The 14,752-nt window shown below is 39.8% G+C and overlaps 1 long non-coding RNA gene across 5 annotated transcripts in view; it reads right to left on the bottom strand.

Moving 5' to 3' along the window:
• Positions 1-375: 375 nt before the first annotated feature.
• LOC120397996 overlaps positions 376-14,752 on the bottom strand; it is a 149,199-nt gene continuing 134,822 nt past the window's right edge. For 4 of the 5 annotated variants that reach the window (XR_005594137.1, XR_005594148.1, XR_005594156.1 and 1 more), the window contains 2 exons: positions 2,570-2,672; positions 376-781 (listed from right to left, as the gene is read on the bottom strand). This is a non-coding gene — a long non-coding RNA (uncharacterized LOC120397996). Of the gene's footprint in view, positions 782-2,569; positions 2,673-10,007; positions 10,090-14,752 lie in introns of all 5 variants that reach the window. The other variant, XR_005594128.1, reaches the window with a different exon arrangement.

Below are 14,752 nucleotides of genomic sequence, written 5' to 3'. Positions count from 1 at the left end.
GGATCACAGTATAGTGGCCACAGAATAGCACCCTAACCACATTGCATCCTGAAATGGAGAAGGGCTATCTTTAGCTTCATGTCACTCAGAAAATGCAAAAGGTTCCAATAATAATGTTACTTTTTATGTGTTGTATTTCTGTGGTTGAAAGTTGCAAAACAATGTTTATGAACATCTGTTCACATTCTGGTTCATCCATGTTTGTGTTCCCTTGCCATGCCTTATTTGTGAATATTATTATTGATAATGATATTCTGTGTGACTTGGGAAATGTCTGTTCTTCATAAGAATACCCATATATCCCTGCTTACAAAGGGAGTGGCAAATGTACAAGAATATTTGTTATCCACAATTCATTATTTGTTATTCTGATGTTTTAAAAGTGTTGCTTAGACAAGCAGAGAGCAGAAACTATATCTTACAAATTAGGTGACCAATCACATGCCACGAACAGTGAATAATGAAGAGAAATAGTCAAATCAAACAGTTTGTAAGCAACAGGTAGCCTAAAAATCAAAAACTCCTCACAAGCACATCAAGTAAGGCTCCTGAAGACTGCATGAGAAGTTCATTCTTCCTCTGGATTCTTCTGACATCTATTTTAGTATTGTGCAGGTTTAATGTCTACATTAAATGTCGGCTTCCCCTGGTCATTTTCTTTGCAAGTGCAGTTTGAGTTATAACAATGGTATCAGTCATGCCAAAGTCTTTATATTTCATTATTTATCTCTTTCTGAGAAAGGTCTCTTCATATTATCTTGTGTTGCTACTTCCTTTGATTCTGTAGAGTAGTGTCAGAGTTAGTATAACTTCAAAAGTAAAGGTTACACAATTTCTGCATTTAGGATTCGGAAACTTTGACCAAAAGGAATAGTAATATGAGATGCAGCATCCTTAGATATTTGAGGATTTCCATCCTTCTCTAGAATGCACTCTTATATTCTTACTTTAAAGAAAGTCGTAGGCTTGTGTACCTGACTACTGTATCTTTTGTAGTTTCCTGTGTTGCCTAAGATACCGTACAGCTTACTTAGATTTCACGGATTATGGATCTAACAAATTATTCTAAGTCATTGGAAAAGATTAGGAAAAATACATAGATCTAATTGGCTGTTGATGGGTTGTCTGAGTGAAATGAACATAACTATTTCACAGGTAAGAAGCCTTGTGCTAGATCATCTGATTAATATGTTCAAGGAAAGGCCCAAAAGAATTTTACATATAATGTGCCAGATTCAAGGCATAAGTGGACTAAGCTCAATGGAGTTGCACCAAGGATGAATTTGGTCCCTTACTTTTAACTTACCAGATATTGATTTTGGCCCATCCTTGGTATATGATACCCCAGAACTTGTATGTTTTAGACCAATTAAAGTATGGGTCTGAATTATCCATTGGTTTGGTTTTCATGTGATAAAACAAACATCTGACTGGTGAGATTTTCCAAAACTTAAGCAATTATGGGAGGGGACAAAATTCAAATCTTTCTTCTCACCCTCCCCAAAGTTTGGTAGCTCAAGCAAAATGAAATCTAGATCCGAACCACTGTGGTTTGTGTTTTCTAAATCAAAAATCCAAATCAATAAGCTTTTGCAAAAACAAAAAGACCTCCTCCTCCAGTTTCATTTTGGACAAGCTGCCAAAATTTGGTCATGAAGTATCATCATGAATGTTCCGGGTCTGCAAAATGGAGATAAGAATATCATGACAATAGTCTCTCCATTTTCTGGTGTTTCTTACTTTGAATGGTATGGAAATACTATTAGAAGAGTCTCTCTCTTCTAGCTCTTCCATTTCTAGTCCTGAATTGAACCAGGAAGTGTGAAGACAGACAACAATGAAAAATACTAGAGGCAGGGGAAGGGAGAGTTGAAAGAGAGACGCTTCTTGTCCAACAGTTAGTGAATGCTTGTCTCAATTCTTATTTGATCCAAACTGGTTCTCTCACCTCTAGTTCCAATATTCCACCATTTTCATTTTTTAACAATTCTGTTATTGCATCTCATCAAATTTCGATTCGAACAAAATGAAACTCTGGCATCTAAATTTGGCCTTCTCTTCACCACTTCATTTATAGTCTTCAAAGGAAATTATTTTACTTTCACATCCTTATCTTGTATATCCAAGAATATCCTCCCCTTGTTGCTACAGACTTAATGACCATTATCATGCACGCTTATGTACCTGCTAAATTGACTTTAGTCTTTCAATGTGGTCTAAATTGTGTTGAATCTGCTCTCTCCATACTACGAGCACTCCAGGCCACGAGTGCTTTACAAGCTGAACAACTTTAATTTGGTGTCTTTTGTACGGACTAGCCCTTCAAACCTGTCTTTAAAACTTTAAAGGTTCTGTCCATCTTGCCTCAATATTACAAATGCATATGTAACCTTTAGAGAAATCTCACTGCAAAATTATTATTTTCCATACCCCCCCCCAAAAAAAATTTGCCCATTGAATTAGGCATTTCCCCCCCATCAGATGTTTCTTATGATGTGTCTGCCTATCATTACATCTTTTGCAAGGTAAAATATACTGTTTGTTGTAAGGTGTAGATGCTTATTCTTACCTGCCTTTCATTTCTTTGGTCTATGTTCCAACTCTGTTATGCACGATGGCATGTAGATTTGAAATGGCTGTTCATACGCTTTTCCAATTATCAGCTAGATTCCCTGTGAAGGCAAGGAGTTCAGAAGGTTTCATTTTCTATTATTCTTGTTTATTTCACTCATTTTTAATCTTGTCACAATATGCAATATAAAAAGGCAAATTTGTAGTGTAAGTAAAACTTATAAACATTTACTTAAATACAGGCTCCAGACGTGCACATACATACATATTACACACAGACAGAGAAAGCTGAAAAATGGCATTCCAAGCTAGGGATGAATCCTATATCATCTGCTGTATTGATGCTTTAACACTACACTAAGCTCCTTACATTGTTGTGTCCACTACTGCCATATAATTATTAACACTTTGTACTATAATAATACCTATAGGCTCCAATTAACATCAGGGTCCTATTGAACTATGCTCTGTACAAACATATAGTGAGAGACAGCCTTCACCATAAAGATCTTATAATCTACAATCTTACAATTTGAAATTCACTTTCTGTAAATATTTTGCAATATTCACTTCATATTGGGGTGGCCAGTAGACAGAAATGATGTTTCATGAAAAATTGAGGTTTCAGTATTTGTTTCTGTTACACTAGAAAATGAAATCAAGACTGAAATTTTGCTAGAAAAAAAAGAAAAACAAAAACAGACCTAATCCCCCCTCCAAATTGGCCAGGGAACTTAACTTCAATTTAAGAGGCTCACTATTCTACCTGATTCTGACCCAAGACTTGAACCTAGGTCTCCCAAATCACCACTGATCTGGCTGGATGTTTCTCTCTCTTTTCTTGACAGTTCCAGCCTGGACCTGAAAAATCTTCCCAACAAAAGTTTTGTAGCTGCCAATGTTTGTGTGTAAAGTTTTGGTTTCAACACATCTTCACTTGCCAATAAAAAAAATATTTCATCAAGAGGTGTCTTCACAAGCTCTACTTGAAATACACCTGGCTGGCCCTGAACTTGCTCCTACTGAATGAAGCACATGGAATATCTCCCATTGACTTCAGTAATGTCAGATCAAGCCTTTGTGAGCATTCTTGCTAGTAAACTCATTCTCGACGCACCCCAGAAAGTAAATACAAAAAGAGGCACCCAGCTAAAAGGAACATATTTAAAATGCACAGAAAAGTTTGTCTGTCTCCAGCTATGCTTCTGAATAGATTTAATGGGTTTCAAAAGACTATAAAGCAAATATAGTCTATATAATCTATACTCCATCATCATCTGTGCCCATGTCTACATTTCCTGCTTGATTTAAACATTCTTCTCCTGGCACACAGATATGTATAACTGTAACTATGATATCAGCATTGGCATAAACTCAGAGGACCCATGCAGAACAAATGTCACTTGAAGGGTGATGCAGGCTGCCTACATTATATTATGATCAGACTTTGGTCACAATTACAAGCAAATTTTAATTTTACACAGATGTTCGTTGGGGGTGAAAATAGGATAATTAACTTACTGATTTGTGCTGGAATTAGGTTATGAAATAGTTCAGAAAACTGACCAACTTCTGAGTGGGCAGCATGCCCTCCAAAGAGAGTCAAAAGAACACACAAGCTAGAAAATAAATGAGGAAATGAGCCGTATTTGTTCAATGAAAGCTCCAAGCTGATGATGTTGAAACAGCCATCTGGTGTAGCTCGGCCTCCTGTGGTTAAGGGGATGTGTCATTGCTAAGAGGGAATAATGCTTTGTGGAGGTGGATACAGTCATTCTAATCAGTCTGCATCCACTTTTGACTCTTCACAGGAGGCCTACATTCGGAAGGGTGAAATAAGCTTCTGCTGTCCAGTTTTGCTTTGCAATAACAGCTCAGAATATTTCACAATAGTACCCTCTCCATTAAAAATTCACTCTGCACTGATTCTCTCTAGCTAGATCATTTTCTAACATGGAATATTTGGAATTATCACAAACCTTGATCCAACACAAATGTTTTCCATGCTCTTCTAATTCTGTAAACAGGTTATAATTTGGTTTGTGTGATTTATTTATATTTTCCCCTCCAATCAGAATGTTTTAATGAACCAAATAACCCACCACCCACCTCAGATCCCAAACACACACATACACACACACCTTGGGAAGGGGGGCAGGGAATGACAAAGGGGATGTGGTAGAAATAAAGTTATCATCCTTTCTGAAATCAATTTATCATTTGGAAGTAATTCATCAGTATTTCTTTTTTCTCCTCTTTGCATTTGTTCCTTATGGTGGCAGCTACCAGGAGGAAAATCTTTGATATAATCACAGACATAATTGAAGATGATTGGTAGGATAGTCACCCTTCACTTAGGGTAAAGATAAGAAGCAAGTAGATGCCTTTATGAAGTAAGAAAGCTGAAACAATAGAAGTCACCACTCAAGAGACTAGGAACTCACAAGCTGAACTATTTGAGCTGAGGGACTGATCACAAATGTAGTAGGTATACGTGTGTTGGTCTGTCTGTCTCAGATGCAGAAAGCCCAAAGGAAAGCAGACAGAAAGCCAATGAACAGCCAAAGAAGCACTGGTGAGTGTGGCCTCAGGAGGCAGCCAAGAGAAAGCTTGTTTGGGGCAGAGTGCTGACTAGAAGCAGATTTACATTTCTAAACAAGGAAACTGCCTCCTCTTTGATTCCTATCATATTCAGGAAAACAGGCCTTTGTGTACATTCTTTGTAAATAGGATTGCATCAAAGTAACACGACTATCATCTATTTCTCCTCCTAACAGAAACAACACAGCAAGGCTCCAAATATTGGCTAACTGCTCAGTTGAAAAGGGACAACTATATATAACTACTGTGACAAAGTTCCTCCTCTACCTTGGTGGGTCCTGCTCTTATTGGGCAGATTTGCTCACCTCAGTGATCTTCCCCACAGTCTGGGTCAACTTCTCCTGTGTCTGATCAGGAGTTGGGAGGTTTGAGGGGAACCCAGGCCCACCCTCTACTCCGGGTTCCAGCCCAGGGCCCTGTGGATTGCAGCTGTATATAGTGCCTCCTGTGACAGCTGCATGACAGCTACAACTCCCTGGGCTACTTCCCCATGGCCTCCTTCAAACACCTTCTTTATCCTCACCACAGGACCTTCCTCCTGGTGTCTGATAATGCTTGTACTCCTTAGTCCTCCAGCAGCACTCCCACTCCTTGCGCCTCTTGCTCCCAGCTCCTCACACACACTTCCTCTCCTCTGGCTCCCTCTCCCCTGACTGGAGTGAGCTCCTTTTTAAACCCAGGTGCCCTGATTAGCCTGCCTTGATTGGCTGCAGGTGATCTAAGCAGCCTGTCTGCCTTAATTGGTTCTAGCAGGTTCCTGATTACTCTAGTGCAGCCTCTGCTCTGGTCACTCAGGGAACAGAAAACTACTCATCCAGTGACCAGTATATTTGCCCTCGACCAGACTCCTGTACCCCACTGGTTTGGATCTGTCACATTACATGTATAACACACACACACTTGTATTTTGCAGTGTTCATGATTTTTAGTTTCTGTGCTAGATCCTCAACTGATGTAAATCAATATTGCTCCATTTACTTCTAGAGAGCCACACTGATTTATACCAGGTGAGGGTCTGCCCCAAATTTCATTTAATTAAAGTTAACAGATTATTTTTTTTTATGTAAGTCATGTCTTTTTCTCAGTGCTTAGTCTTTTATTTTACATCCTTGCAACAGGCCAAGTCAGCTGTGCAGCCTGATTTTTATATCTCATAGTAAATTCCAAGTGCTGACGTGTTTATTTTTAAATCATTTTTCCATTACTCAAGTCATATATATTGCCATAAAAATAATATTCACACTTTTTGGACAACAGGACATCAATAGGTATTTGGAACTATGTCACCTGAGAAAGGAGGCTCTTCTTGAGAGCCCTAGCTGTACCTTTGTTCAAATAGTACCCTCTGGCCCTAACCTCTACACAAAGTAATTTTAATTCCAGCACAAATCATTAAGTTAATTATCTTATTTTCACCCCCAACCAATATCAGTCTGAAAAACTAAAATTTGCTTGTAATTGTGACCCAAGTCTGATCATAGAAGCAGATGTCAACACATGCTAATAAAGGCAGTAGTTAGTATCAAAGAAAAGAAGTTTTGAAAAACTGTTTTCCTCCACACCAGCATCCTTGTATATTTTCAGCAATCTTGTGAATTCTGTAATTACTTTTATAACTAAATGTTAATGTGGGTAAACTGGAATTCAGCAATTACAAAACACCATCAGTTAGAGGTGGACTTTAAACAGAGCCCCAAGCAAAGGTGGGTGTATAAGTTGTACCACCTCAGAAGCAGCCCTGGGATACACTGCAATTCATGGACACACCTGTGAGTGGTAACTCCTCTCCTGTCTGTCACTCATTTGATCCAAGGGTTGGAGGATGGGGTAGTAATTTTCTGCTGCTTTGTACTAGCAGCAAATCAGCTGAACTCCCAACACTGGTTCAGCTAAGCTGAGACAACAAGTAAGAGGATGGAGCTAAGGTTCCACATATTCAGGACCGCTGACAGCAATTCCGGGCCACAGGGCAGAACAATCAATGGGCCCCCATGCATGCACAAGCTATGCCCACGGGAACGCAGTCCATCTCTCATTTGGGCGGTGTTGCTCCTGTGGCCTGGCTGGTGCCCAGCGAGCTGCCAGCTGCACTGCTGGGCGTGCTCTTCTGGCATGACCAGTGCTTCCACATGCCTGCCCAGTTGGCAACCCTACCATCTAATTGCACAAACCCAAAGACCCTTGTCCTGCCCCCTGTCCAACCCCTTCCCTGAGGCCCTGCCCCCTGCTCACTCCATCCCCCCTCCACCCACTGCACACTCTCCCCCACCCTCACTCACTTTCACCAGGCTGGGGCAGGAGGTTGGGGTGTGGGCTCTAGGAGGGAGTTGTGGTGTGGGCTTTAGGCTGTGGCAGGAGGTTGGGGTGCAGGAGGGGGTCAGAGGATGAGCACTTACCTTGGGAAGCTCCTGAAAGCGACCAGCACAACCCTCTGGCAGCAGCTTCTAGTTGGGGGGTCCCATGGGATTTCTGCACGCCTCTGCCTGCAGACACTGCCCCCGCAGCTCCCATTGGCTGCGGTTCCCAGCCAATGGGATCTGCAAATTTGGCGTTCGGGGCAGGGGCAGCGCACGGAGATCCCCTCTCCAGGGGCCTCAGGGATGTGCTGGCTGCTTCCGGGAGCAGTGTAGAGCCAGGGCAGGCAGGAAGCCTGCCTTAGCCCCACTGCGCTGCCAGCGGCAGTGGCCAGGGATCCCAGGCCTTTTTAAATTGCCCAGGCTCCTGCGCAATTGCCCCCTCAACCCCCGTTGGTGGGCCTCCATATATTCCCTGCCTTCTCCTTGCCCACCTGCCTGGGATGGGGAGAGGGGAGAAAAGGCAAACAAATCCTTTTATTCCTATGTCTCCAGATCCAAGGTCCAGGTAACTGGTATGAGGGAATAAAGAGGGTTCTTACTCATATAGAAAGAGTCATGATCAGTCCCAAAGGCACTGATTTATATATTGATCATCAAATTGGAGATGTACTGTACTCTTTTACCTAATTTCAGTATGGACTTTTGTCAGAAAAGTCTGCTATAAAAGACTATTTTGTACAATGTCTTTCTCCTATTTCTTATTTATCTTGAATATTTTAATTAAATCATCAGTTCATTTTCACGTTGGTGCTAATTTTGGAAGATGTCTCAACCAGTATTTGTTTATAAAAAGCTTCTTGTAAGCAAGGCATGCATTAAGCTTTGCCTGATAATCTACTGTGTTCATTATCACAGGGCAATTGCTACTGCTGTATCATTAAGCTTTAAATACTTTGTTCTCTTTTATCTTCATTCATGATACATGCTTTAAATTATTAGGAACATGCTGCAATTTTTCCCCTTAGCTGGCACAAATGCCATTCCACTGACTTCTGCTATAATACTAAATGTCCCAGGGAAAAAAACAACCCAAAGACCATTCATTTTTTTAATATGCCTTTTCTCAACATACTTGTTAGCTGAGTGAATTAACAAATAACCCACCATTCCCCAAGGGAAGCCTCAAATCCATATTATTAATGACCATCATATTCTTTCCAAACAAATTAATTACATGTGTTGACTTGCTAAAATCTTCTTATTTTGAAAACAGTCTCAGTAGCCTATATCATGCATCATTTTGGAAAAGAAACAGAACAGATTGATTGCTTTCTAAGTGTAGATATAAGAGTAAGAAGGAATCCGTTTTAAAATCTCTTTCTTCCAATTCAGAGTTATTCAACAGAATGCAAAGAAAAGGTACTTAAGATATTGTTACCCCTTTATGACCTGAGCAGATAATCTACGTTTGTGCCCCTGTGGATTGTTTCCACTAGGAGGAGAAACTGATGATACAGCCAGGTATTTTCTTTGATGTAATTTTATTTATTTACAAAGATTATACACAAAGTCCTGTTTTCATAAACACAGAGCAATTTCCATGCCTACCTTTCCAGCCAGCACTCTGTGCTCAGAAAGTTCCCTCTCTTTGCTTTCTCTCGGGGCCTCATTACCAGCACTTCTTTTACTATCATCTTAGTTTTCTAGCTGCTTTTGTCCCTTCTCTCATATGCCTGCCCACCTATCATACAACCAGCAAAACATTCTCCGATACATATTTCTAATTCCTGGGCAAATTTAAATATGCTTTTTTGGGGGCAGTGACATGTATCTTTGTTTGAAGGTGAAGACCACTATTATTTCATAAGAGCCTAATGGTTTCTTACAGCCATTTTAAAGGAACAGCAGTGGTTACAACCCTAATTTCGATGCCACTTCACCCAGCCCACAGCAATGTTATTATGCTGTGATTTTTCTTGGAAATCTTGTGTTTCTTTTATAATATTGGAACAGAAATAGATTTAGCTGAAAAATACATAGGGGAGTGACTTTGATTACAGCTTGTTGATTTAATATAAAGAATAAAAACAAGGCTTTTTGCCTTTTCTTAGTGGTCTAGCACAGCACTTTTCAAAGCGGTGGTCTCTTGTCTGATCATCCAGCCATGTTCTTTCAGAACCCGTCTGCCCTCCCTCTGCCCATTATACCTCCAGCAAAATAAGTGATGTAACAATCTCTTCTCCAAGTGTTCCAGTCAAATTATTCACTGTAAATAAATTTAATTATTTTTGTCTGTCAATAGTTTGAGAAGAGACTTTGATTTCAAATATATTTGCTTTTCATACTTATATGACAAAAGGTTTATGCAAGTAAATTTCACTGAATAGGGTCTACAGAGTAGACTGACAGTTCTCTATCCATTGAGAGTGTGAGAAAGGATATAATTTCTCCCTGATTGACTGAAACCTTATAAACAATGGAATAAGAAATAACAAACAACCAGCAGCAGTTAACAAATAGTAAATGTAAAACAAATACCTTTGTTCATACACAAATATTCTCATTCATCTATGAAGACAGACAGCTGCAAAACAGACATTTTCCCAGAGAAGACACATGCCTGCGGATAGTGGGGGGAGAAGAGAGAGAGGGCAGAGTTGAGGGCAGATGGGTTCAGCAGTGTTACTGAGCACGTTAAGTCCATGTGAGCATGATTGATATCAACCAAGCAGCAAATCATGCCCCCACTCACTTTGCCTCTGCATTTTCCAAACATTCATAGGCAGAAAAACCCATTCACATGAACATTCGTCAATGATGATGAAAATGGGGAATGGTCATGGTGCAATCAGACATTCAGACTCTAAGCAAACTTTCACCAACACTGTTTTTACAGTGTTTAACCAACTCCATCCAATGATATGTAATGGTTACAATTCCAATATTTTCTTGCTAACTAAGTAGCCCACAAATCCTCATTCTTCCAACATTTGTCTGTCTCCCCAAAGGAAGGACACTTTTTTTGACTGCATTGCTATCCAGAACAGAGTTTGCCATCTAAGCAAGCACACATTTCATTCAAGAACCTGAAAATAGAATAACTTTCTTTGCTCCAAATTCAGGAGACAATGTAGCCTAATGGACAGAACACTAGACTCAGAATCAGAGCTGACCCAAGCTCATGGAATAAACTCCCACAAGAACGTAGGCACATTTCTTTGACAAACATATAGGAACATGTGTAAATTAAAAAAAAATGCTTCACTTCACACTGTTCTCTCACTGGGGAGAGGAGAGAATGAACTACTTGTGACATATGTTAGTCACATTACTTAATGCTCTACTGGAAGGTGTTTAGATACCACAATGGTGAATGTGCTATATGACCCTGTATAAAACATTAATAACTGATTATATTTTTAAATTTGTTTATGTTAGGAGCCCTATTTAAAAGGGTACAAATGTCTGTACCACCAGCCTAATAATAGCATAGAATAGAATGCAGAATAATGAAAAGGAAAAAGTCATTAAAATTAATGGATAAGATGCAACTCAGTTTCTATGCCAGCTTCTACCACCAAAGATCCTGGTAGAGGCCTCTGTGAGGGACATTGAATCTAGAGAAAGAGAATACAACCTCACTTTTGCTCTAAGAATATGTCTACACTGCTGCTGGGAGCATGTCTCCCAGCTCAGGTAAACAGACATGCGCTAGCTCTGCTCATGCTAGTGTGCTAAAAATAGCCATGTGGATGTTACAGCACAGATGACAGCACAAGCTAGCACCCAAGTGCAATCCTGCTGGACCTATGTGTTCATAGATGGTTGGATGGCTCATGCTAATATCCATACCATAATGGCCACACTGCTATTGTTCCAGCACTAGCTCCAGCACAGCTAACATGTGTCTGTTTACTCAGACTGGAAAGCATAGTCTTTGCCACACTGCAGACATACCCTAATGGGCCAAAATGGGCCAAGAAAGTTGGTAATGCTAGCCAAGGAGAAAGCATGCCCAGGGTAGCTAGGGCATACACTATTCAATACAACTTCAAAGCAGCCTTCACTGGAGCCCCAGCTGTAACAAAGCTGATTGTCCAAGAGGAAAACATATAAGGAAGGACAGTACTACCATCTGTCCTTCTTCCTGATGAAACCCCTCTGGCGAGCCCTGTGCCAGGATGGGTGAATCTATTCTAGCCTAATAACTTTTTATATTATTGCATCCTCAAACATCACAAAGTAATTTGAGAAGGCTCACAGGAAAGAGAACCTAATATGCAATCACTCCTACAACTCATTAATTACCCTATAGACATGAATAATGTTTTCAAAACTCTAAGAGAAAGTAGGCAACAGGGGTGTTACTAAGAAGGGAGTGTTAAATTCCCGAGATTCATCAGTGAATGTCATAGTGCTAGCTAATGAATTATTCCTGACATTAGAGAAGTCGTTTTCTGTTGTCTGAAACTTTTCACCTTTGGGAGTTTAAAGTAAATGCCAGCTTGGAAATGTGTGCTCCTGAAATGTATTCTAGCATCATCCTGCAAGACGGAAATCAGCAGCTTGTCAACAATTTTCTTAGAGCATTTCATACAGAACCAACTGCCAATACTCCATCTAGTCAGATGCCCTGCATCCCAGCAGTGACCTAATTCTGAAAGAAAGTTAAAAACCAAACATGATGCATCCTGCCAACTATGTTGCAGGATGACTGGCCCCTATGCTAAGGAGCTTACCCTTGACTTTGTATGATGAAGGAGAATAAATAGAACTGCTAGACTGACATTTACTATAGCAGAGGTTCTCAAACTATGGGTCTGTGGACCACCGGTCACATGGTGCTAGCTCTTCCTCCTTATTTCTCAACTGCTAACCTTCATTAAAATGCCACCAAAACTGGCCAGATGCATTATGACTTCCAAATACTACTTTTTCATTTGTATAAAAATTACTTGTAAGCAATTGCTGTAATTGCCACAAGGCTGTGAACAGGACTGCAGGTGGCTCACAAGAGAATCCCTGCATTATTTTATAAACCTCGGTCATATGCTTTCCAATTATTTTTTCTTTCCCAACTTTTAGAAGTAATTCTATGCTTTATAATCTCATCACACGGAATATCTTCAACCTCCCACTTAACACAATTCCAGCCAGTTTTCCTCATCTATGAATTTTCTTCATTTTCTTTTTCAACACATCTTTTTAAAGTCAAGGTCACCAAAACCAAATGCAGTGTTCAAGATGTGCCAGAGATACTTATAGCCAGTGACACATATGTCCTCATTAGTCTCTTTCTTTCTTAATACAACCTAACATCCTAGCTCATTCCCCTGAAGCCTTACTCTGCAATCCTTACTCATGGTGAGTGATGTTAAGTAGTCCCATTTACATCAATGGGACTAATCATGTGAGTACAACTACTCAATGTGAGTAAAGGTTGCAGATTTTGGCTTGTGAAATATCCAGCTATGACTCTGGGAGGGTAAAAAACATACCAGTAATATACATAAAGGAAAAAGTTGGCTTAACAACAAAATCTTAAGGGATGCATTTCTCCTTCCAATAGCCATCCCTGAGCAAAGCAGTCTAATTAATTCCTTCCATCTAATGTGGTGAAAGAAGTCTCCTGGGACCATTTTCACTTACAACAGAGTCTCAATGGGAAAGGTAACATGTTATTTCCCTAAGCTTCAATTACCACTCCTTTTACTTTAGCCACAGATATTGTGGTCATGCCACTACTAACAGGAGGCTTTAAGAGGACTTTAAACAAGTATATGTAGAATCCAACAGAGAAATCTTTTGGTTGAGTTACTGTACATGCCTTTCTATCCTTCACAAAACCATCCAAACAGCAAGGTTCGCTTTCCTGGCACGACTAGATTCTCTTATGACCAAGTAACAAGGAATTATTTTCCTCTTTGGTGATTCATGTTCACAGACTATTTATAGCACCTATACACACTATTTGAGAAGCCTAATTTTTAAAAAAAAATGTATTTCTAAAAAAGGGCTGCAATGATAAAGTTAGGAAACCCTGCTCTAAAATTGATCTTGGTATTTTTTCAAGCAGGAATGAAATTTACTTGTATATGTTTGGGATTTGTATTTAAAATGAGCAAGGGACTTAAGTGTGATGGATACATATTACTTTTTCTAGAGTATAATCAATGAAGACAATTGGAGAATTTCTTTCCATAACTTCAATGGGCTTTAGATCAGGCCTCTAGAATAGATCAGTAGTGATATACAGGCAACATATTTTCAATAACAATTGGTCTTCATAAAGTGTTGCCATACATAATATATAAGCTATGGTCAAAATTTCCAAATAGAGGAACTGAAATTTAGGCAGCAAAATACACATTTAGGCATATATAGAAATGCAGCCTCACTTACCTCAACTTACTTCAATGCAATCTGTAGCTCAGGGATTATCAAACTGAGGGGCAGGAACCCTCAAGGGGTCACAAGGTTATTACATGGGGGGTCACGAGCTGTCAGCCTCCAACCCAAACCTCGCTTTGCCTCCAGCATTTATAATGGCGTTAAATATGTAAAAAAGTGTTTTTAATTTATAAGAGGGGGTCACACTCAGAAGCTTGCTGTGTGAAATGGGTCACCAGTACAAAAGTTTGAGAACCCCTGCTGTAGCTGATCAGCAACTTTGACAATCAGGTCACTTTTATTTACTGGGCTACATTTAGGCACCCATGTTTGGAATCTTTGGTCAAATATTCTCTAGTTATTATTGTGGTATATACTGGGCCCCATAATATGGGTTTATATTGAACTTGTGGACACTGACCACATTGTAGAATTTTGTGGGCTGCACATTGACTATCCTAGAAACTTTCTCTGTCTCCTTTTCTTGCATAAGTTTAAATGTAAAGAGCTCTATGATCCCACCCATTTCATCAAGTGAAGGGCAGCAAAACTGATGGCTTCATGGCATGCTATTTTCTGCTGCTATGCACCCCTTTCTTCTCCCCCCTCAAAGATGTTGTGGGAGCCTCTTCACTAATGCTGTTTGCAGTGGGGTTCTTCAAGGGGGCTGAAGAATAATTCTTTAATAAGATTTAAATAATTATTTTGAAGTTCTTTAAAGCGACACACTCAGAGAGAACCACCAGCCTAGCAGTAACATGGAAGAATAGAATGTCCTAAAAATAGTATAAAGTAATTGAAATCAACGGGGCAGATACAGCTCAGGTCCTATGCCACATTATACGGTGTTTTTCCATTTTCAAAGCACCTAAAATCATGAATGAGTTATCATA

The sequence above is a fragment of the Mauremys reevesii genome, linkage group 1 (assembly GCF_016161935.1).
Source record: "Mauremys reevesii isolate NIE-2019 linkage group 1, ASM1616193v1, whole genome shotgun sequence".
In the NCBI taxonomy this organism is placed as follows: domain Eukaryota; kingdom Metazoa; phylum Chordata; order Testudines; family Geoemydidae; genus Mauremys; species Mauremys reevesii.
Note: the sequence above shows the minus strand (reverse complement) of the source record. Positions and strands in the feature narration are given on the sequence as shown.